The sequence below is a fragment of the Artemia franciscana genome, chromosome 11 (assembly GCF_032884065.1).
Source record: "Artemia franciscana chromosome 11, ASM3288406v1, whole genome shotgun sequence".
Classification (NCBI taxonomy): Eukaryota; Metazoa; Arthropoda; class Branchiopoda; order Anostraca; family Artemiidae; genus Artemia; species Artemia franciscana.
The window spans coordinates 47,144,354-47,169,277 of NC_088873.1; the positions used below are offsets into that span (position 1 = coordinate 47,144,354).

The 24,924-nt window shown below is 33.8% G+C and overlaps 1 protein-coding gene across 1 annotated transcript in view; it reads left to right on the forward strand.

Moving 5' to 3' along the window:
* The window catches only part of LOC136033310 (chondroitin sulfate proteoglycan 4-like), a gene marked incomplete in the record, with an annotated part of 437,436 nt that overhangs the window by 191,404 nt on the left and 221,108 nt on the right, over positions 1-24,924 (forward strand).

Sequence of the window (24,924 nt, forward strand, 5' to 3'; positions counted from 1 at the left end):
CACAATCTCTGGTTCTATTAAAATTTAGGGAAGCTCATAATACCCGGTTGCTGGACTAAGAATATCATCTTGATTTTGAAGCTATTCTATAGTCTTTGAAATTAATCCAATTTTTCTTGTTCTAGTAGTCTATAAACAAGACAACAATATATCCAACAAAACAGGAATTTTTTTCAAACATTTAGAAGATTCTATTCATTTTGTTTTTGGATGTCTGCTGGCGAAATACTACCGGAAAATTCTGTATTCGGTATAATCTACAAGAATTCCCTGAATCAAGTGGAATTTTACATCTAACGGGCAGGGTTAGTGACGACATCCGAAACAAAAAGCAGTAATGTGTTTTATAATCAATCGCATATATATATATATATATATATATATATATATATATATATATATATATATATATATATATATATATATATATATATATATATATATATATATATATAGGCCTATATATATATATATATATATATATATATATATATATATATATATATATATATATATATATATATATATATATATATATATATAGGCCTATATATATATATATATATATATATATATATATATATATATATATATATATATATATATATATATATATATATATATATATATATATATATATATACTAGCTGTTGGGGTGGCGCTTCGCGCCACACCAACACCTAGTTGGTGGGGGCGCTTCGCGCCCCCCAAGCCCCCCCGCGCGCGTAAGTCGTTACGCGCCATATTAGTTACGCGCCATTGTAGTTGTGTCCCTATGTCCCACCTGTGAATATATATATATATATATATATATATATATATATATATATATATATATATATATATATATATATATATATATATATATATATGTTTTTAACTACGTAAAACTTGCGAATATACAACATTCTTTGCTGTCCCATTGTCTGTGCATATAAATAGATTGTCAGGTTTACCGACTCTTGAACATGCAACATATAATGGTCCATGGGAAAACAATCCGTATTCAGATCTATACCTCATGATTCTAATGATTGCCCTTGAGCTTTGTTGATGGTGATTGCTAATCGACGATTCCCTGTGTCGCCGTCGTCATTTATATATCCCCGTGTGCCCCCCGGTGTCCCGGTCGTCATTTATATTCCATGTGTTCCGGTCGTCATTTATGTCCCGGTGTCCCAGTCTGTAAATTCTCTTTGAGGGTCCCGGGCGTCATTGATATTCCTTGTGTCCCGGTGTCCCGGTCGTCATTCGTGTCCCGGTGTCCCAGTCTGTATATATATTCGTTTTTGAATTGGTCTTTTTTTTAGGTTTTAGTTTTCTGCCTTTTTTTTAGTTTTTTTTAGTTATACCTCATGATTCTAATGATTGCCCTTGAGCTTTGTTGATGGTGATTGCTAATCGAACATTCTCTGTGTCCCCATCGTCATATATATATATATCCCCCTGTGCCCCCCGGCGTCCCCGTTGTAGTTGTGTCCCTGTGTCCCGGTCGTCATTTATATTCCCTGTGTCCCGGTCGTCATTTGTATTCCGGTGTCCCAGTCTGTATATACATTCGTTTTTGAAATGGTAAATGATGAAATAAATTTTTGTATTTTTCCGCTTTTTTTCTTTTTAGTTTTTTTTTTGGTTTTTACATTTTTTTAGTTTTTTTAGTTTTTTTTTCTTTTTTCTTTTTAGTTTTTTTTTATTTTTATTTTTTTAGTTTTGTTTTTCTCCCTTATTTTTCTTTTTGTTTCCTTTTTTTAGTTTTTTTATTTTTTAGTTTTTTTAGTTTTTTAGCTTTTTTAGTTTTTTTATTAGTTTTTAGTTTGTTTTTTTCTTTTTAGTTTTTTTGTAGTTTTTACCTTTTTTTTTATTTTTTTTCACTTATGTCCTGGTCGTCATTTATACTCCCTGTGTCCTGGTCGTCATTTGTGATGGTTTGTTGACGGTGTTTTGTTGATGGTGATTGCTAATTGAACATTCCTTGTGTCCCGGTCGCTTTCTCTTTGAGTGTCCCGGTCGTAATTTATACTCCCTATGTGCCGGTGTCCTGGTCGTCATTTGTGTCCCAATGTAATTTCGTAATTTCGTCAGTCGAAAACATGACGTCAGTCGACACAGAAACATGACGTCACCTGACACACAGACAGACAGACAACTTATTTTTATATATATAGATATATATATATATATATATATATATATATATATATATATATATATATATATATATATATATATATATAACTGTAGTAAGTGAACTGTAGTAAGGAGCGACCCGGCTCAATATTAAAATAAACTGTAAAAAACGAAATTTTGATGCTAAGAGATAAATCAAAATCTAATTATATAATACAAATCTATACAAATCTAATAATACAAAATCTAATAATCCAATAATATAATAATACAAATCTAAATATATAAGTTTTACCAAATTCAGTCTTTGTCATCAAAAGTTACGAGCCTGAGAAAATTTGCCTCATTTTGGAAAATAGGGGGAAACACCCCCTGAAAGTCATAGAATCTTAACGAAAATCACACCATCGCATTCAGCGTATCAGAGGACACTACGGCAAAAATTTCTAGCTCCTATCTACAAAAATGTGGAATTCCGTATTTTTTTGCCAGACGACAGATCACGGGTGCGTATTTATTTGTTTTTTTGTTGTTTTTTTCCCCAGGGTTCATCGCATCAACCAAGTGGTCCTAGAATGTTGCAAGAGGGCTCATTCTAACGGAATGAAAAGTTCTAGTGCCCTTTTTAAGTGACCAAAAATATTGGAGGGCACCTAGGCCCCCTCCCACGCTCATTTTTTTCCAAAGTCAACGGATCAAAATTTTGAGATAGCCATTTTGTTCCGCATAGAGAGAAACCATAAAAACTATGTCTTTGGGGATGACTTACCCCCAATAGTCCCTGGGGGAGAGGCTGCAAGTTACAAACTTTGACCAGTCTTTACATACAATAATGTTATTGGGAAGCGTACAGACGTTTTCAGGGGGATTTTTTTTGGTTTGGAGGTGGGGTAGAGGGAGGGGGCTATGCGGGAGGTTCTTTCCTTGGAGGAATATGTCATGGGCGAAGAAAAATTCAATGAAAAGGGCGCTGGATTTTTTAGCATTACTATAAAAAAAGAAGAAAAAATAAACATGAAAAAGTTTCAAACAGTTCGTGGTAACGAACTGTAGTAAGGAGCGACCCGGCTCAATAGTAACCAAAAATCTAAAAAATGGAATTTTGGTACCAATAGCTACATAAAAGAATCGCCTTTTAATTCTGATTTTAAATATATAAGTTTCATTAAGTTTAGTCTTACCCATCAAAAGTTAAGAGCCTGAAAAAATTTGCGTTATTTTAGAAAATAGGCGGAAACATCCCCTAAAAGTCATAGAATCTTAACGAAAATCACACGATCAGATTCAGCGTATCAGAGAACCCTACTGTAGAAGTTTCAAGCTCCTATCTACAAAAATGTGGAATTTTATATTTTTTGCCAGAAGGCAGATCACGGATGCGTGTTTATTTGTTTGTTTGTTTTTTTTTTGTTTTTTTTTTCCCAGGGGTGATCGTATCGACCCAGTTGTCCTAGAATGTTGTGAGAGGGCTCATTCTAATGGAAATGAAAGGTTCTAGTGCCCTTTTTAAGTGACCAAAAAAATTGGAGGGCACCTAGGCCCCCTCCTACGCTAATTATTTTCCCAAAGTCAACGGGTCAAAATTCTGAGACAGCCATTTTATTCAGTGTAGTCGAAAAACCTTATAACTATGTCTTTGGGGTCGACTTACTCCCCCACAGTCCCCGTGGGAGGGGTTACAAGTTCAAAACTTTGACCAGTGCTTACATATGGTAATGGTTATTGGGAAGTGTACAGGCGTTTTCAGGAGGATTTTTTGGTTGGAGGCAGAGGTTGAGAAGAGGGGAATATGCTGGGGGAACTTTCCATCGAGGAATTTGACACGGGGGAAGAAAATTTCCATGAAGGGAGCGCAGGATTTACTAGCATTACTTAAAAAAACAACGAAAAAGTTTTTTTTTCAGCTTGAAGTAAGCAGCGGCATTAAAACTTAAAACGAACAGCAATTATTACCCCAATGAGGGGCTCACCTCCTTTTAATACCTCGCTCTTTACGCCAAAGTGTTTTTAGTTATTTCAACTATTTATTCCGCGGCTTTTGTGACTCAGGGGTCATTCTCAATGAATTGGGACAAAATTTAAGCTTTAGTGTAAAGAGCGAGGTACTGACGATGGGGCGAATCCCCTCATATATGTAATAAAAACATGAGAATACAAAAGTTCTTTACGTAAGCTAATTTATAAATTAAGTAAATCTTTTACCAATAAAAAGATTCGTAAAAAATTAAAAGTTCTAGTTGCCTTTTTAATTAACCAAAAAATCGGGGGGCAACTAGGCTTCGTCCCCCGCTCCTTTTTTCTCAAAACCATTCGATCAAAATTATGAGAAAGCCATTTAGCCAAAAAAAAAAAAAAAAAAAATATACAAAATTCGTTTTAATTATTCCTCTGCGGAGAGCCAAAATCAAAACATGCATTGATTCAAAAATGTTCAGAAATTAAATAAAAAAACAAGTTTTTTAAATGAAAGTAAGGAGCGACATTAAAACTTAAAATGAACAGAAATTACTCCGTATATGAAAGGGGCTTTTCCTTCTCAACGCCCCGCTCTTTACGCTAAAGTTTTTTATTGTTTTAAAATGTAGAGTTAAGAGAAAGAGTCAAACTTTAGCGTAAAGAGCGGGGCATTGAGAAGGAAAAGCCCCTTTCATATACGGAGTAATTTCTGTTCGTTTTAAATTTTAATGTTGCTCCTTACGTTCATTTAAAAATCTTGTTTTTTTTTATTTAATTTTAATTGAAATTAAGGAGTAGCATTAAAATTTAAAACGAACAGAAAGTATTACACATATGAGGGGTTCTAAAAATACTTTAGCATAAAGAGCGAGGTATTTAGGAGAAGATAAATACCTCGCTCTTTATGCGAAAGTATTTTTAGTAATTAAAACTACTTATTCTACGGCCTTTCTGGTTCAGGGGTTATTCTTAAAGAATTAGGACAAAACTTAAGATTTAGTGCAAAGAGCGAGGTATTAACGAGGGACAAACCCCCTCATATACATAATAAAAATATAAGAATATAAAAGTTTGTTACGTAAGTTGATTCTTAAGTTACGTATAATTTTTACTAATAAAAACGTTCGTTAAAAATTATAAGTTCTAGTTGCCTTTTTAAGTAACCGAAAAATTTGGAGCGCAACTAGGCCTCCTTCAACTAGGCCCATTTTAATAATTTATGTGCGGAGAGCAAAAATCAGACATGCATTAATTCAAAAACGTTCAGAAATTAAATGAAAAAACTAGTTTTTTTATCTGAAAGTAAGGAGCGACATTAAAACTTAAACGAACAGAAATTACTCCATATATGAAATAGGTTGTCCCCTCCACAATCCCTTGGTCTTTACGCTAAAGTTTGACTCTTTGCCACAATTCTACTTTTTAAAACAATTAAAAACTTTAGCGTAAAGAGCGAGGTATTGCGGAGGGGATAAACTATTTCATATGCGGAGTAATTTCTGTTCGTTTTAAGTTTTAATGTCACTCCTTACTTTCAGTGAAAAAAACTAGTTTTTTTATTCAATCCTAAAAAAGTTTGGTTTCAACTCCATCGAGTACTTAACTTGTTGTTTTTCCCCGTCTCTTTACTGCTGTGTTTTAAGGAAGTACTCTATTGGAGGAAGAGGGTTATTCCAACCCAGCACTCCCTCAAAGTCAGAGGGATTTTACGATTGTTTTATTAATAAGTCTTTTGTTGCGTATTTTTTACGACTATCTTTTCTTTCTTCTTTTTTAACGCAGAGCGAGTGAGGAAAAAAAATTATTCTATGTAATTTGTTAGCTATTACTCTAAGAGTCGAAAAAAAAAATGCATCCTGAAATTTTAAATTTTCAAAAGCTAATCCTAAATGCTGACTTATCTCATTCCCGAAAGTACATTGCTTAACTTTAACCCTCCCCCTGATGGCAAAATATATACCCTACTTTACGCATTCCCACGTATTCAAAAAAATTTTCAAAAGGTGGCAGCCCCAATCTAGATGAACCGAAGACCCATTTCTTAAAAAATTAGAATGAATACGCTATTTAATCAGGAAGGACAAAAATATCAAATTTTTATACTAGACTCAAAACACTTGTGGTATTACAGTGGATTAATGGTCCGCTTGGCAATACAGGCCCTCTCTTCGATTTAAGCCATCGCAAAGTATGGTAGCAGGGTTGCCAGCTGTCCAGGTAAAAAGACCCAGATGCCAAAACAAACTGAGCACCATCAATGGTTCTGGAGGAGTCGCGTGCATAACTAATAAACGTACTTATCTGTTAGCCAGTACGCACTCGAGAATTTGGATCTATAAAAAGAGACAATAACCGATTTATTGCTGTTTGTATACGGAGAAAATTAGCTTTGGCTAGAGGTAAACTACATTGTGGCTATATTTAAATAAATATTTAGTGGGTATTTTGGTTAGGTTACCATTTGCATGCAGTCCCGCTATACTTAACCCCCTACCCCTCCCCCCCCTTTAATGTGCAAATACAAAGTCCAAATTATATATATATAGGCTATATATCCTTTCTCTCCCAAGTGTCTCAATTGTTTCGACCCTATACCTATAAATCCAAATTCTCGTGTGTGTACTGGCTAATAGATATGTACATTAAAAAAACTTCGTATGTCTTTTGGCCACCCATTCAATTTTATCACTTCTGAAAAGACGAATATATACGTTATGATAATTTAATGATAAGATTGGCAGTTTTATTGATTTGTCAAAGAGACTCAATATCTGTTCTGTGCGTTACCAACCTTTATCTTGAGCCAGCTTGATCTAGGTTTGTAAATCATGCGTTGTGGTTTTGAAACTCTTGCAATAGGTCATTAAGAACAGTGATTAATGAGATGACAAGCTTTTTCTTGAGCTTGGTGGATCTTCTGTAGATATTAGTAATGCCTGCAGAGAATAGGACGGTGATTAAGCAGTATTCACGTGCTGTGTCTAGTCAGAATTACATGTCTTGATACGTGTCTGGTCACACATCAATTTCTAGGCAGTTCCCTTTATATGTAAATTAACTTTCTTGGCTGCAATAGGTTACAGCTGAGCTCTAGAACTGACACAAGATAACGTTCAGTTGTGACCTTAAAATATATGGCACTAGGTCCATACCGTCGGTTCTGATCTCTGTTTCAAGGTCCTTTAGCCAGAAAGTGCAATGGGGGGGGGGGCAGGGGGTCAGTCATACTGTTCTTTTCCACACCCTTTCTGTTTACCTTCCCCAGAAAGTAACACCACTGACCCCTATCCCAAACCAAATAACCGGCCACACAAGGAATCGAACCCCCGCCCTTCGGATAAAAGATTCCGAATTCAGGGTGGCCACCGCTCGACTGGGATGACACCCACTCGGCTGGGACGACACTATTTGCGACCCTGCTTCCATGAGGGGAACTAATGTCACTTCATAACAACTTCATCTGCATAAGTGTTTCAAAAGAATATTGATAGGTAGGAGTGAGGGGAAGACTAGTAAAGGTAGTAAAATCGTTAGAGATATTCATCCTTGATATATGTTCTTTTATTTTTCTGGCAATATAATTTTTCTAACTTGCTAAACTTTCCATTTCCTTTCCTAACTCTACACTGGTATTGTTAAAAGCTTGTGTTCTTATTTTCAACAGAAAATATAAAGAAAACAAATTTGAAAAAGCCCAAGACATTTTCTCTAAATTTGACAGTATATATGTACAATACTTTTAGTTTATGTAAACTGTTTGTGTGAACAATGTTATGTAACTTCTTTTTTCAACTAAATAGTAAAAGTAATAAGTATACTACCAGACACGCTGTTTAACATGTAATTTCGTGATCGTAAGAAATAATGCTAACAACTTGTTGAAAGACAAATCAGTAGTGACAGTATAATGCTTCCAGTGACACCCATAGAGGGTGAAAAAATGGAGCTACTAGCCCCCTCAAGACAGTATTACGCACACCTGGGACTTACGCAATACTATAGCACATCTGTAAGAGTACAGTATACCCACGTCATAGGAAATATTGAATTATTCTTGTTACATAATAGATTTTTTTACTTTTTACGTAATAGGGATTGTTTTCTGAGATATACAGGTGCTTGCTAAGTAATAGGAATTGTTAGAGTTCACTAGTCAAGCGGGGAAGCCTCAGCTGTAACTGAGGGGGACTCACGTGGTGCTCACGTAGAACGTGACGCAATCTTGCGTGACTTGGTAGATTTATTGGTAACTAGCTGTTGGGGTGGCGCTTCGCGCCACCCCAACACGTAGTTGGTGGGGGCGCTTCGCACTCCCCCAAACCCCCCACGCGCGTAAGTCGTTACGCGCCATATTGGTTACGCGCCATTGTAGTTGTGTCCCTGTGTCCAACCTGTGAATATATATATATATATATATATATATATATATATATATATATATATATATATATATATATATATATATATATATATATATTGTATATATATATATATATATATATATATATTGTATATATATATATATATATATATATATATATATATATGTATATATATGTATATATATATATATATATATATATATATATATATATATATATATATTGTATATATATATATATATATATATATATATATATATATATATATATATATATATATATATATATATATATATATATATATATATATATATATATATATATGTATATATATATATATATGTATATATATGTATATATATATATATATATTGTGTATATATATATATATATATATATATATATATATATATATATATATATATATATATATATATATATATATATATATATATATATATATATATATATATATATATATATATATATATATATATATATATATATTGGGGCGCGGAGGGGCCCCAAGCCCCCCCGCGCGAGCAAGTCGTTACGCGCCATATTAGTTACGCGCCATTGTAGTTGCGTCCCTGTGTCCCACCTGTGAATATAGATAGATATATATATATATACTAGCTGTTGGGGTGGCACTTCGCGTCACCCCAACACCTAGTTGGTGGGGGCGCTTCGCGCCCCCCCAAGCCCCCCCGCGCGCGTAAGTCGTTACGCGCCATAATAGTTACGCGCCATTGTAGTTGTGTCCCTATGTCCCACCTGTGAATATAGATATATATATATATATATATATATATATATATATATATATATATATATATATATATATATATATATATGGTTTTAACTACGTAAAACTTGCGAATATACAACATTCTTTGCTGTCCCATTGTCTTTGCATATAAATAGATTGTCAGGTTTACCGACTCTTGAACATGCAACATATAATGGTCCATGGGAAACCAATCTGTATTCAGATCTATACCTCATGATTCTAATGATTGCCCTTGAGCTTTGTTGATGGTGATTGCTAATCGACCATTCCCTGTCCCGGTGTCCCGATCGTCATTTATATCCCCCTGTTTCCCCCGGTGTCCCCGTTGTAGTTGTGTCCCTGTGTCCCGGTCGTCATTTATATTCCCTGTGTCCCGGTCGTCATTTGTATCCCGGTGTCCCGGTCCGTATATACATTCGTTTTTTAGTTTTGTTTTTCTCCTTTATTTTGTTCCTTTTTTTTCTTTTTTAGTTTATTTAGATTTTTAGATTTTTTAGTTTTTTTATTAGTTTTTAGTTTTTTTTTCTTTTTAGTTTTTTTGTAGTTTTTACCTTCTTTTTAGTTTTGTTAATTTTTTTTTACTTATGTCCTGGTCGTCATTTATACCCCCTGTGTCCCGGTGCTTTGTTGATTGCTAATCGAACATTCCTTTTGTCCTGGTCGCTTTCTCTTTGAGTGTCGTCATTTATTTTTTTCTTTTTTAGTTCTTTTAGTTTTTACCTTTTTTAGTTTTTTTTAGTTTTTTAGATGAAATTTTTTTTTAGTTTTTTCCTTTTTTCTTTTTAGTTCTTTATTGGTTTTTACCTTTATTTTAGCTTATTTTTCAGTTTTTTCCTTTTTTTTATTTTTTTTTTATTTTTTATGGTTTTTTAGTGTTTTACCTTTTTTTAGTTTTTTTATTTTTTTTAGTTTTTTAGCTTTTTTACTTTTTTTATTAGTTTTTAGTTTTTTTTGTAGTTTTTGCCTTTTTTTAGTTTTTTCAGGTTTTTTTTAGTTTTTTATTGGTTTTTACCTTTATTTTAGCTTATTTTTCAGTTTTTTCATTTTTTTTAGTTTTTTTTTAGTTTTTAGTTTTTTTAGTTTTTTACCTTTTTTTAGTTTTTTTAATTTTTTAGCTTTTTTATTTTTTTTATTAGTTTTTAGTTTTTTTGTAGTTTTTGCCTTTTTTTAGTTTTTTTAGTTTTTTAGCTTTTTTATTAGTTTTTAGTTTTTTTTGTAGTTTTTGCCTTTTTTTAGTTTTTTTAGTTTTTTAGCTTTTTTATTAGTTTTTAGTTTTTTTTTGTAGTTTTTGCCTTTTTTTAGTTTTTTTCTTTTTAGTTTTTTTGTAGTTTTTACCTTCTTTTTAGTTTTGTTAGTTTTTTTTTTACTTATGTCCTGGTCGTCATTTATACTCCCTGTGTCCCGGTGCTTTGTTGATTGCTAATCGAACATTCCTTTTGTCCTGTTTTTTTTTAGTTTTTTCCTTTTTTTCTTTTTAGTTTTTTATTGGTTTTTACATTTATTTTAGCTTATTTTTCAGTTTTTTCCTTTTTTTTATTTTTTTTTTATTTTTTTAGTTTTTTACCTTTTTTTAGTTTTTTTAGTTTTTTAGCTTTTTTACTTTTTTTATTAGTTTTTAGTTTTTTTTGTAGTTTTTGCCTTTTTTAGTTTTTTCAGTTTTTTTTTTAGTTTTTTATTGGTTTTTACCTTTATTTTAGCTTATTTTTCAGTTTTTTCCTTTTTTTAGTTTTTTTTAGTTTTTAGTTTTTTTAGTTTTTTACCTTTTTTTAGTTTTTTTAGTTTTTTAGCTTTTTTATTTTTTTTATTAGTTTTTAGTTTTTTTTGTAGTTTTTGCCTTTTTTTAGTTTTTTTAGTTTTTTAGCTTTTTTATTAGTTTTTAGTTTTTTTTGTAGTTTTTGCCTTTTTTTAGTTTTTTTAGTTTTTTAGCTTTTTTATTTTTTTTATTAGTTTTTAGTTTTTTTTGTAGTTTTTGCCTATTTTTAGTTTTTTCAGTTTTGACTTCACCTGATCCAGTTTTTTCAGGTGACGTCACCTGATCCACAGATCTACACACAGACAACTTATTTTTATATATATAGATATATTTTTAACTACGTAAAACTTGCGAATGTACAACATTCTTGGCTGTCCCATTGTCTGTGCATATAAATAGATTGTCAGGTTTACCGACTCTTGAACATGCAACATATAATTGTCCATGGGAAAAACAATCTGAGTTTAGATCTATACCTCATTATTCTTATGATTGCCCTTTAGCTTTGTTGATGGTGATTGCTAATCGAACATTCCCTGTGTCCCTGTCGTCATTTATATATCCCCCTGTGCCCCCCGGCGTCCCCGTTGTTGTTGTTTCCCTGTGTCCCGGTCGTCATTTGTGTCCCGGTGTCCCAGTTTGTAATTTCTCTTTGAGTGTCGCGGTCGTAATTTATATTCCCTGTGTCGCGGTGTCCCGGTCGTCATTTTTGTCTCGGTCGTCATTTGTGTTCCGGTGTCCCGGTCTGTAATTTCTCTTTGAGTGTCCTGGTTGTCATTTATATTCCCTGTGTCCCGGTCGTCATTTTTGTCCCGGTCTGTATATACATTCGTTTTTGAATTAGTCTTTTTTAGGTTTTAGTTTTTTACCTTTTTTTAGTTTTTTTTCTTTTTTTTTAGTTTTGTTTTTCTCCTTTATTTTTCATTTTTTTTCTGTTTTCATTCTATTTTCTTTTTTAGTTTTTTTTAGCTTTTTAGCTTTTTTGGTTTTTTATTAGTTTTTAGTTTTTTTTTTCTTTTTAGTTTTTTTTGTAGTTTTTACCTTTTTTTAGTTTTTAATTTTTTTTACTTATGTCCTGGTCATCATTTATACTCCCTGTGTCCCGGTCGTCATTTGTGTCCCGGTGCTTTGTTGATGGTGATTGCTAATCGAACATTCCTTGTGTCCCGGTCGTCATTTATATTCCCTTTGTGCCGGTGTCCCGGTCGTCATTTGTGTCCCGATGTCCCGGTCTGTAATTTCGTCAGTCGAAAACATGACGTCAGCCGACACAGAAACATGACGTCACTTGATCCACAGAAAGACAGACAGACAACTTATTTATATATATATATATATATATATATATATATATATATATATATATATATATATATATATATATATATATATATATATATATATATATATATATATATATATATATATATTGTCGTCATTTGTGTCCCCGTGTCCCAGTCTGTAATTTCTCTTTGAGTGTCACGGTCGTCATTTATATTCCCTGTGTCCCGGTATCCCGGTCGTCATTTTTGTCCCGGTCGTCATTCGTGTTCCGGTATCCCGGTCTGTAATTTCTCTTTGAGTGTCCTGGTCTTCATTTATATTTCCTGTGTCCCGGTGCTTTGTTGATGGTGATTGCTAATCGGACATTCCTTGTGTCCCGGTCGCTTTCTCTTTGAGTGTCCCGGTCCTCATTTATATTCCCTATGTCTCAGTGTCCCGGTCGTCATTTTCGTCCCGATGTCCCGGTCTGTAATTTCGTCAGTCGACAAATATGACGTCAGTCGACACACAAACATGACGTCACTCGACACACAGACACACAGACAACTTATTTTTATATATATAGATTACGTAATGGCAAAGCACACTTGGGTGTTTTGTAACGACGGTGCACTCAGGTGTCACATAATACTTTAAGATATTTTTTCTTCAGCACTTCATATCAGGATATAGTTTTTTGGTGTTTTTTCTTTGGGATTTCTTTTTTTTTTTCAAGGAGTTTCTTAGATTACATTTTTATTCATAATTTTTTTCAGAGAACTTTTATAATCTAAGATTTTTTTTGCATTAGAATTCGAAAGGGATTCGCCCTTAATGGAATGGAGTGCTAAACAGGTGGACTATGGAAGCCTTTCCAATATTATTATTCGAGCAATAATTTTTACATCATAACCTATTGCACGCACGGAGAAATTCCCTCCCCGATTTCTAGAACGATTAAATGTTACCTATATTTCCAAGCCTTTCCACATGAGAGTGCACAAACATCCCGATACTATTGATTTTCGGTTTATTGGATGCACCTACAGGTTACACTGTCATTAATTTTCTAAAGTGACCTAGCCCGGTTAAGTTAGATATAGGATCAGTGATATGTTACATAATATTGGCTTTAGATATTTCATTACGTGAATGATTACGCATTGAAGATTTGTCCTGGACAAGAAATTTAAAGAATGATGGCTTTCGTACATAAAAATTTTATTAATAAAACAAATTTACAAGCACAGAAAAGGAAATGAAAGATGACAGAAAAATGAAAACAGCTTAAAAAGGATGAAATATGAGCAAAACGAATCATGAATTAAACAAAGGTGGAAACCCTAGAACCAAATTCTGAGGCGAGGTATGTTATTAAAGATAAATTTAATCAATATTAAGAATAATATCTGAGAGGTTTTTACAAAAATATTACCTTTTTATTGCTCTATTATACGCATCTGCAAGAAAAAGAAACATATTTTTTATTCGTTCATTTCTGAGAGATTTTAATGGAAATGCTTCCTCTCTTTGAACCAAGACTACGTATATTCACAACACCGTGACAATATGCTGCTAGCCAACCCTAGCAAGCAAATCCAAAGGGGGTGGGTTATTAGACATGAATTTAAAACATTTTAATTGGGATTTTTGAGAGGTCATAATGAAAATGCCAAGTTTCTATTGCTCTAGTAGATGTACCTGCAAAAAAAGAAACACATTTTTGCATTCGTTTATTTCTGAGAGGTTTTAATTGAAGTGTCACATTTCTTTAATACAAGACTATGCACATTCACATCGCCATGACAATATGTGGTTAGCCTACCTTAGCAAGGAATTTCAGACAGGGTGGGGGATGGGTTTGTTATTAGAGATAAGTTTTAACCATATTAAGAGGAATTCCTGAGAGGTCATACTGAAAATGCCTCGTTGGTATTGCTCTATAAGATGCATCTGCAAGAAAAAGGAACACATTTTTGCACCCGTTTATTTCTGAGAGGCTTTGATAAAAAGGAACGCTTTTTGAACCAAGACTATGTATATTAACACCACCATGACAAAATATGGGTAGCCTACCCCCTTGCAACCGATTCCATAGGGGATGCTTATTAATAAAGATAAATTTAAACCAAATTTAGAGGTATTTCTGAGAGGTACTAAGAAAAATACTACGATTTTGAGCCAAGACTATGCATATTCATGCAACCTTGACAAAATATCGATGTCGATCCCCTAGCAAGTGGTTCCTGGAGGGGTGCTTGTTATTAGAGATAAATTTAAACCATATTAAGAGCTATTTATCATAGGTTTTAATGGAGATGGTACGTTTCTTTGAGCCAAGGTTATGCATATTCACACCACCGTGACAACATATGGCTAGCCAATCCTAGTAAGCAATAATAGAGGGGAGGCTTGTGATTAGAGAGATTTAAACTGTATTAAGAGTTATTTCCGAGAGGTCTTAATGAGAGGTCTTAAGGTCCCTTTGAATTGAGGCTAGCGTGGCAAATCCACCAGCCCGATGACATCCGCTTGTGCATAATATCATACTTAAGAGTTTTGCAGCCCTTTTTCTCTCTAAAATAACTTTATAAACTAAAATGACCATTTTCTTCATTTTAACAGCGAAAAATTGCCATTTCATTATACTATTGCAATGTTCCTTGGCATTTCACACCCCCTTCTCCTTATTTCCAGTGACTTTGTAAAAATTCCCTTTTATTGTTAAAAAGCAACATTTCTTTGAAGAAGCCTCTTCTTTATTCTTACACCATACCATAAAAATCAAGACCAAGCCCTAGAAATCCAGGCAAGTTCATAGAAATCATGACCAAACTGTAAAAGCTATGGCCAACCTCAAAAATCAAGAGTAGTACATAGAAATCGTAACAAATTAATATAAATCTACATGAATTCATAAGAATCAGGTTCAGCTTTAGAATTTTAGCCCAAACCATAGACATCAAGACCAATCCAAAGTATCCAAGAGATCAATATGTAGAATTCTAGAGCAATTCTTAGAAATAAAGATCAATATATGGAAATCTGAACCAAACCATTAGAAATCAAGACAAAACTCTAGAAACAAGACTGGTCAATAGGAATTCAGTAAAATCCTAAGGAAATAGTAACCAATGCATAGAAAATGAGGGTGATTTGTGTAAATCATAACCAATGCTTAGAAACCCAGACAAGTTCATAAGAATCAGGACCTACCCTAAGAATTTAGACATAATTATAAACATCAAGACCAATCCGAATAAATCAAGAGATCGATATCTAGAAATCTAGAATAATCCTTAAAAATTATGACCAGTGCATGGAAATCCACATCAAACAATAAAAATCAAGACTAAACCTTAGGAATCAAGGTCAACCTATGACCAACCCGAAGAAATCTAGAGGTCTATATGTAGAAATCCAGACAAAGCCGTAGAATCCCAGACCAAACCATAGAAATCAAGAGACCAATTCATCTGGAAAAACTCTTGGAAGTCATAAGCAATGTATAGAGATCCACACGAATTCATAAAAGTCAGTTATCAACCTTAAAAATCCAGACCAAACCATAGACATCAACAGCAAGCCGTAGATAAACATGTCGAAACCGAGAAAACTCCTTAGAAATCATGACTAGTGCATAGAAATCCAGACAAACCGTACAGACCAAGATCCAACATTAGAAATCATGGTCGTGAAATCAAGATGACGTGCCATTTAACCTAACTTAACTTAACCTACCATCTGTTGTTTACGTGTAGGTTTCACCACGCTTGGTACACTCCCAAAACCTAATCTATTAGAACGTAAGAAAACACTGAATCCTCAAAAACAGTGAGAATTTGCATGAAACAATCAAATGAACCACATTTCTTTTCTAACTATTAAGATAGGTCAGCTGTATTTGCCTGGGGGGTTGGGCTGTGACACGTCTATTGAGTCGGTCTATTAGGAAATGAGTCGGTCTGGATTTCTAAGAGTTGGTCATAATTTCTATTTGCTTGCTCTAGATTTTCTACATTTTGATCTCTTGATTTCTTCAGATTGGTCTCTATTTTAATAGATTGACCTTGATTTCTTCATTTTGTTCATGGTTCTTATGAATTTGTTAGGATTTCTAGGGTCTGGCTATGACTTGTAAGTATTGGTCTTTATTTTCAGATTTTACTCTTGATTTCGTTAGATTCCTCTTGATCTTTAGGGTTTGACCATGATTTTAAAGTTTGGTCTTGGTTTATATGGTTTGGTGTAGTTTTCTATGCACTGGTCACGATTTTTAAGGATCCTTCAGATTTTTTCGCATCTTATCCTCTTGATTTATACTGCTTGGTCTTGAAATTTAAGGTTTCTTGGTCATGAATTCGTGTAGATTACTGCGCATTACTTGTGATTTCCAAGAATTCAGATTTCTGTGTTTTAGTTATGATTTCTAGGAAAATGTTCTGGATTTATACATATAAATCTCTTGATTTCTAGGGCTTGGTGCTGTTTCTATGGTTAGGTCTGGAATTTCTATGCATTGATCATTTGATTTCTTTGGTTTGGTCTGGATTTCTTTGGTTTGATCTGAGTTTCTACATAATGATCTCTTAATTTCCTTGGATTGTTGATAATTTTAGAGTTTAACATTGATTTTAATTGTTTAGTCTTCATTTGTATGGTTTGAAGTGGATTCCTATAAACTGGTCATAATTTTTTAGGATTGTTCTTGATTTCTAAGCATTGGTCTCTAGTTTTCTTAGAATTGGTCTTGATATCTTTGGTTTTATCTGGAATTACAGGGTCTACTGGCCTCGATTTTTAGAGGTTGGCCTCGATTTCTTCGATTTGGTCTTGAATTCTAGGAATTCGTTTGTAGTTTTCAGGTCTCATCATTATTTGTATGTATTGATCTTGATTTTTAGATGTTGCCCTTCATTTTTTCTAATTGGTCTTGATTTTAGAGGTTGGCCTTGATTTCCAGAGTTTGGTATTGGTTTTTACGGTTTGGCCTGGTTTTCTATGCACTGGTTATTATTTCTACAGTTTGATCTTGATTTCTATAATTTGGTCTTGATTTCCATGTAGTAATTTTAATTTCAAGGGATTGTCTGGATTTCTATATGTTGATCTCTTGTTTTTTGCGAGTTCATCTAGATATCTAAGCATCGGTTATGATTTCTGTGGGATTGTCCTGTATTTGTAAACATTGACCTCTTGATTTCGTCAGATTGGTCTTGATTTTTAGAGGTTGTTCTTGATTTCTAGATTTTGTTCTTGATTTTTATGAATTAGCCTGGATTTTTGGGGCCTGGTCATGATTTCTATGTATTTGTTTTGATTTTAGATGCTGAACTTGATTTTTTTTTGTATTTGATTTCCAGAGTTTAGTATTGTTTTACGGTTTAGTCTGAATTTCTATGCATTGGTTATGATTTTTAGGAATTTTTCTGGATTTCTACATGTTAATCTTCTGATTTCTGGGGATGGTCTTGTTATATTCGGCTTGGTCGGGATTTCTAGGATTGACACTTATTTTAATGGATTTGTTGATTTCTATGGCTTACTTATGGTTTTTATGAATTCTTTCGGATTTTATTTGTATTGTTTATGATTTTTCCGGACTGGTTTTGATTTCTAGAGTTTGGTCCTGATTTTTACGACTTTGTCTGGATTTTTATGTATTGGTAGTGATTTTGTAAGGGTTGTCTTGGATTTCTACATATATTTCTCTCGAACTTTCAGGCTCCGCCTTGATTTCTATGGTTTGGTCTAGATGTCTAAGCCTTGGTCTAGATTTCTAAATATTGATCTCTTGATTTCTTCGTGTTGGTCATAATTTTAAGAGGTTGACCTTTATTTCCACAGTTTAGTCTTGATCTTCATGGTTTGAAGTGGAATTCTATGAACTGGTCATGATTTCGAAGGAGTGATCAGGATTTCTACATATTAATCCCTTTCATCTTCAAATTGGTTTTGATATCTGTGGTTTGATTAGGATTTCTACGGCTGGCCCTAATTTCTATGAATTCTTCTGGATTTCTATGCATTGGTTAGGATTTTTTTGAGCTCCCTTGAGTCCTTATTCCATGGTCATGATTTCTATGGGATTATTCTGGATTTATATGGACCGGTCTTGATTTCTAAAGTTTTTTCTTGATGTCTTAGTTTGGCCTCGATGTTTTTAGGCTTGACCCCATGATTCTGATGAATTTGTGTGGATTTCTATGCATAGCTTCTAATTTCCATGAATTCATCTGGATTTCTGTGTATTGGTTATGATTTCAATAGAATGGTCTTGATTTTTAAAGTTTGATCTTGATTTTTATTATTTCGCCTGGAATTTTATGTGTTGGTCTTGATTAAGGATTATTTTGGATTTTCATATATTTATCTCTTGATTGGGTTTGGTCTGGATTTGGGTGCTCCGGTCTCTTGGTTCTGCGTTTAGTCTGAATTCTTATGGTTTGGCCAGGATTTCTAGATATTGATTTCTTGATCTCTTCGGGTTGGTTGCAATTTTTAGAAATTGACCTTGATTTCTGCAGTTTTATCTTTATTTTTATGGTTTAGTTATGCAGTTTGAGTTATAAGGTTTTTATGCACTGGCCATGGTTTAAAGGATTTATATGGATATTGATATTCTGATTTCAATGTGTTGATCTTGATCTCCATGGTTAAGTCTGGATTTTTAGCGTTGGCCCTGATTCTTATGAATTTGTCTGGGTTTCTATGCATTGATTATGATTTCTGTGATATTCCTTGTATTTCTATATATTGACCTCTTGATTTCTACGGATTGGTCTTGATTTTTGGGGGCTGGCCTTGATTTCTACAGTTTGGTCTTTATTTTTTATGAATTTGTTGGGATTTCTATGTATTGGCTATGATTTTTATAGGTTTGCCATGATTTCTAGAGTTTAGTCTTGATTTCTATGGTTTGGTCATGATTTATATGTATTAGTCTCGATTTCTACGGTTTGATATTGATTTCATGAGTTTGGCCTTGATTTTATGTATTGTTGTTAATTTGTAAGTATAGTTTTGAATTTGATATCCTGAATTTTTTGTGAGTTCGTCTGGATTTCTATGGTTTGGTCTGCACTATTGCATATTGAACTCTTGATTTATTCGCTTAAATATCATAATTTTTACAGCTTGACCCTTATTTCAATAGTTTAGTCTTGCTTTTTTATGGTTTGGTGCGGATTTCTATACACTAGTCACGGTTCATGGCGTGTCTATGGTTTGGTCTAGATATCTAGGGTTGGCCCTTATATTTATGAATTCATTTGTACTTCTATACATTGGTTATGATTTCTATAAATCTCCCTCAATTTCTATGCTTTGGTTATAATTTCTATGGGATTTTTCTGAAATTCTATAGACCGGTCTTGATTTCTATAGTTTGGTTCTTATTTCCATTATTGAGTCTTAATGTTTAACGATTGTTCTGGATTTCTGCATATTGACATATTGATTACTTCTGATTAATCTTGTCTATGGTTCCGTCGAAATTTCGACATCTGACCCTAATTCTTATGAATGCATTTGGATTTCTGTGTACTGCTCTTGATTTAGAGGTTGCCCTTGATTTCTACATTTTCGTCACGATTTCTATGAGTTTGTCTGGTTTTCTACGGCTCGGTCTTGATGTCGGTGGTTTGGTCTGGGCTTCTGCATGTGATTATAAGGAAAGAACTTATTCAAAAAAATCTTCTTAAGAATACGGGGGAATTTTTTACAAAACTTCTAGAAATAAGGAGAAAGGAGTGTGAAATGCCAAGGAATATTGCAGTCTAATAATGAAATGGAAGGTTCTCGCTCTTCAAGTAAAAACAACCATCGTTTTTAATTTATAGAGTTATATTTGTGGAAAAAGGATTGAAAACCCCTTAGGCGTGATAATTTGTACCATAAGATGTCTTCAAGCTGATATATTGTACCACGCTGGCCAAAATTGCTAGGAGTAATCAGAAGAAACATTTTCGGAAATATTTCATGAAGGTTAAGCGATCGATTCCAGTATAAACGGGTATTTTTAGAGGAAATAGTCTGAAAAATGTCTTATGCGTGATATTGGCTTCTAAAGGGTGGAGAGGCTGGGATTTGCAATGGAACATTGTAATCTAATAATGAAATAAAAAGTTTTAGCTGTTCAAATAAAATAATGGTTGTTTTTAGCCTATAAAGTTATTTGAGCGGGAAAAAGGGACGAAAAACACTTAATTTTGATAGTATGCACAAGAGAGTGTAATCAGGGGGGGATATTTGCCACACTGGCCTCAATTACCAGGAATTTTCAAAAGAAACGTCATTGGCGATTTTTCATTAAGTTTAAACAATCGATTCTAGTGTAAACTGATAATTTTGTAAAAAAAAAGTGCCCTGAAATGTCTTTAAAATGATGAAGGGTGCACGAGGGTGCCATGTTTCATCCGTATTGTTACAGGGTGTCAAGAAATCGCTCTGGATCAACATGTTCTAGAGATTAAAGTTAAGGTAGGAGCTGTAAAATAATATTTCGGTACAGGGGGCTGAAATCTAACACCCAGTCAAAGAAATGAGGCTTTTTCATTAAGACCTCTCATAAATAATTCTTAATATGGTTTAAATTTTTCTCTAATAACATACCTCCCCTCTGGAATTGCTTGCTAGGGTGGGTTAGCCACATAATGTCAAGGCGGCGTGATTATGCCTAGCCCTGGCTAAAAAAAACCTAGCTTTTCCATAAAAAACCTCTGATGAATAGCTCTTAATAGGGTTTAAATTTATCTCGAATAAAAAGTAACCCGTCTGGAATTGCCAGGTGGTCCAACCGTACATTTTCACGGTGATGTGAATATGCATAGTCTAGGCTCAAAGAAGCGTGGCCTTTCCATTAAGATCTCCCAGAAATACCTCTTAATATGATTTAAATTCATCCTCAATAACAAGCCACCCCTCGGGAACTGGTTGCTTGGGGATGAACCATTCACATATTGTCACAGTGGCGTGAATATGCATAGTATTTTCTCAAAGTACAGTAACAAACTGTCAGAAATAACTGAATGCAAAAATATGTCTCTTTTTCTTTCAGGTGGGTCTAATAGATCAATAGCAACGTAGCATTTTCATTGAAGCCTGTCAGAGATACCTCTTATATAATTATATAATTTATAATTAAATTATTATATAATTTATATCTAATAACACCCCTCCCCCTCTGAAATTGCTTGCTAGGGTGTACTATCCATATATTGTCACGGTAGTTTGAATATGCATAGTCTTTGCTCAAAGAAAAGTAGCATTTCCATTAAAACTTCTCAGACATATCCAAAGGCAAAAATTTGTCCCTTTTTTCTTGCAGTTGCGTCTAATAGAGCACTAGAAACGTGGCATTTAAATAAATATCTCTCAGAAATAACTCTTAATATGGACTAAATTTATCTATAATAACAAGCTTCCACTCTTGAATAGGTTGCAAGGGTTCCCACCTATCGTTAATTCATGTTTTTTTGCTTATATTCTATCCTTTCTAAGTTTTTCATGTTTTATTTGTTGTTGTTGTTGTGTTTTAATTGAGTGTAACTCTGGTTTCTGGACTTCTTTCTTTAGATTTCTTGTTTCAGGTTAAATCTTCAATACATAATCACTTAAACAATGAAGAATCTAACGCCAATGTTATGTAACATCTCACTGATTCATTGGCTAACTTAACTGGTCTAGGTCGCTTTCGAAAATTCATTACAGCGTACATACAGGTGCATCCAATAGATAAAAAATCAATAAAATTGGGATTCTTTTGCGCTCTTAGGTGGAAAAGGTTGGAAATATGAGAACCATTTAATCGTTCTAGAAGGCGGGCAGGGAAGTCTCCCTTGTGTGCAATAGATTATCATATGGAAGGTATTCCTCGAATAATAATATTTGAAAGGCTTTCATATTCCACCTGTCTAGTGCACCATTCCATTGAGGGGAAATCCTTTTCTAATCCTAATATGGACAAAAAATTTTTTAAATTGTAAGGATTCCTTGAAAAATCGCTATGAAAGAAAATGAAATCCCCAAAAAATATCTTTAGAGAAAAAACGAAATCCTGAAGAAAAATAAAATGCTGAAGAAAAAATCTCTTGAAGTATCATGTAGCACCCTTGTGTGCGTTGTCATTACGTTAACATCCTACATGTTCGCTACCATTATGTAACACCCATGTGTATGTCCCCCTCACTTACAACCGGGGATTTCCCACTTGACTAGGGGACTCTAACAAGTCACATTACGTGACAAGCACCTGCGTCTCTTAGAGAGCATTCCCTTTTACTTTACAACCAAAAGTAAACAAACCCTATTATGTAACATGCATATGTAAACACTCCCCATAACGTAGGTGTACTATACCTTAAAGGTATGCTATAGTATTGCGTAAGACCTGGTGTGAGTAACAACGTCTTGAGGGACTAGTAGCTCCATTTATACACCCCATATGAGCGTCATGGAAAGCATTTTGCTGTCACTACTCAAATCCCCATGGATCAACATATCAACTTCTTTGATGCAGTTAATGCAAGCGTCACCGCTCTCTGAAGGAGAAGGTTTTGCGACAACATAACTTTCAAACACAGTTGCAATGTCCAGGCACGGATTTATCCTATCAAAGTCTTTAGTAAGGTCAGAACGTGTTTTTTGGGACCACAATAAAGTATTGGGCTAAGTATATTGTGCAGAAGCATAGACATGCCCTGCGCTAATGAAAAAAGATATTCTATATTTTTTTTTAAATATTCATCATTTTTCACCTAGAACCCTGGTGAAGAGTCAACATGTGCACCTCTCTTATGAAAAAATTAGTTCGATTTTCCCATAGCATGCATCGAGAAAACATGAATTAGGCAGCTTGATCATGTAGTCTTGATGGACTATAAACAAATCCTACAAATTTCAACGAGTTACCTTGTTTAGGGTTAGGAAAAAGATTGAACGCCCAAGACTAGCTTAAGCAGAGTCTGTAAAGGTGACTAACGTTTTTACAAATCTCTTGAAATATTACCAAAGTTGATTCTTTAAGCAGAAAGGAGCGAAGAATGACTCTGTAATTGTATTGACCTGGGGCACTCAGTGGAGTTTTTAGTGTTAGTAGCATTGGATTCATGGAGAGTGACTATGTTTGCTAAGAAATGTATTTTCAAACAGTTCGTGGTAACCAAGTGCAAATAAGGACCGACCCAGCTCAATAATAACTGTAACTCTAAAACACGGGATTTTGATACCAATAGATGTACCAAAAAAATTGGCTTATTATACTTTTTAAATAAAAAAACAAGTTTTTTAACTAAAAGTAAGGAGCTACAATAAAACTTTAAACGAACAGTAATTACTCCGTATATGAAAAGGCTTTTCCTCCTCAACGCCCCTCTCTTTACCCTGAAGTTTGACTCTTTCAATCAATTCTACTTTTTAAAACCGTAAAAAACTTTAGCGTAAATAGCGGGCCGTTGAGGAGGAAAAGCCCTTTTCATGTACGGAGTAATTTCTGCTCTTTTAATGTTTTAATGTCACTCCTTACTTTAAGTTGAGAGCAACTGTTTTTTTATTCGATTTCTGAACGTTTTTGAATTAATGCATGTTTTGATTTTGGCTTTCCGCTCATAAATAATTAAAACGAAATCTGCAAATTAATTTTTTGGGCTAAATGGCTTTCTCATAGTTTTAATCGGAAGATTTTGAGAAAAAGGAGCAAGAGAGGAGGCCTAGTTGCCATCCAATTTTTGATTACTTAAAAAGGCAACTAGAACTTTTAATTTTTTACGAACGTTTTCATTAGTAAAAAATATACGTAACTTCTGAATTAACTTTCGTAACGACCTTCTATATTCCTATGTTTATATTACGTATATGAGGGGATTCACTCCCGCGTCAATACCTAGCTCTTTATACTAAAGCTTAAATTTTGTCCAAAATTCCTTCAGAATGACCCCTGAATCATAAAAGCCGTAGAATAAATAGCTGAAATTACTAAAAATACTTTAGCGTAAAGAGCGATGTATTACGAGCAGTTGAACCCTCATATGCGTAATAATTTCTGTTCGTTTTAAGTTTTAATGCTGCTCCTTACTTTCAATTGAAAAAACTTTTTGAATCTATTTTTTCATTGTTTTTTTTTTTTAAATAATACTAGAAAATCCTTTGTCCACTTCATTGAAATTTTCTTCCCCCATGACAAATTCCTCCATCGAAAGATCTTCCCACGTAGCCCCCATCAACCCCCCCCCCCCAAACAAAAAAAGCCCCTTGAAAATGTCTGTACACTTCCCAATAACCATTACTATATATAAACACTTGTCAAAGTTTGTAACTTTCAGCCCCTCCCACGGGGACTGTGGGGGAGTGAGTCGTCCCCAAAGACATAGCTACTAGGTTTTTCGACTATGGTGAATAAAATGTCTATCTCAGAGTTTTGATCCGGTGACTTCGGGGGAAAATGAGCGTGGGAGGGAGCCTAAGTGCCCTCTATTTTTTTGATTCACTTAAAAATGGCACTAGGAATTTTAATTTCCGTTAGAATGAGCCACTAGGACCACTGAATCGATACGATCACCCCTGGGGGAAAAAATCAATAAAAAACAAACAAATAAACACGCATCCGTCATTTGTCTTCTGACAAAAAATGCGAAATTCCACATTTTTGTAGATAT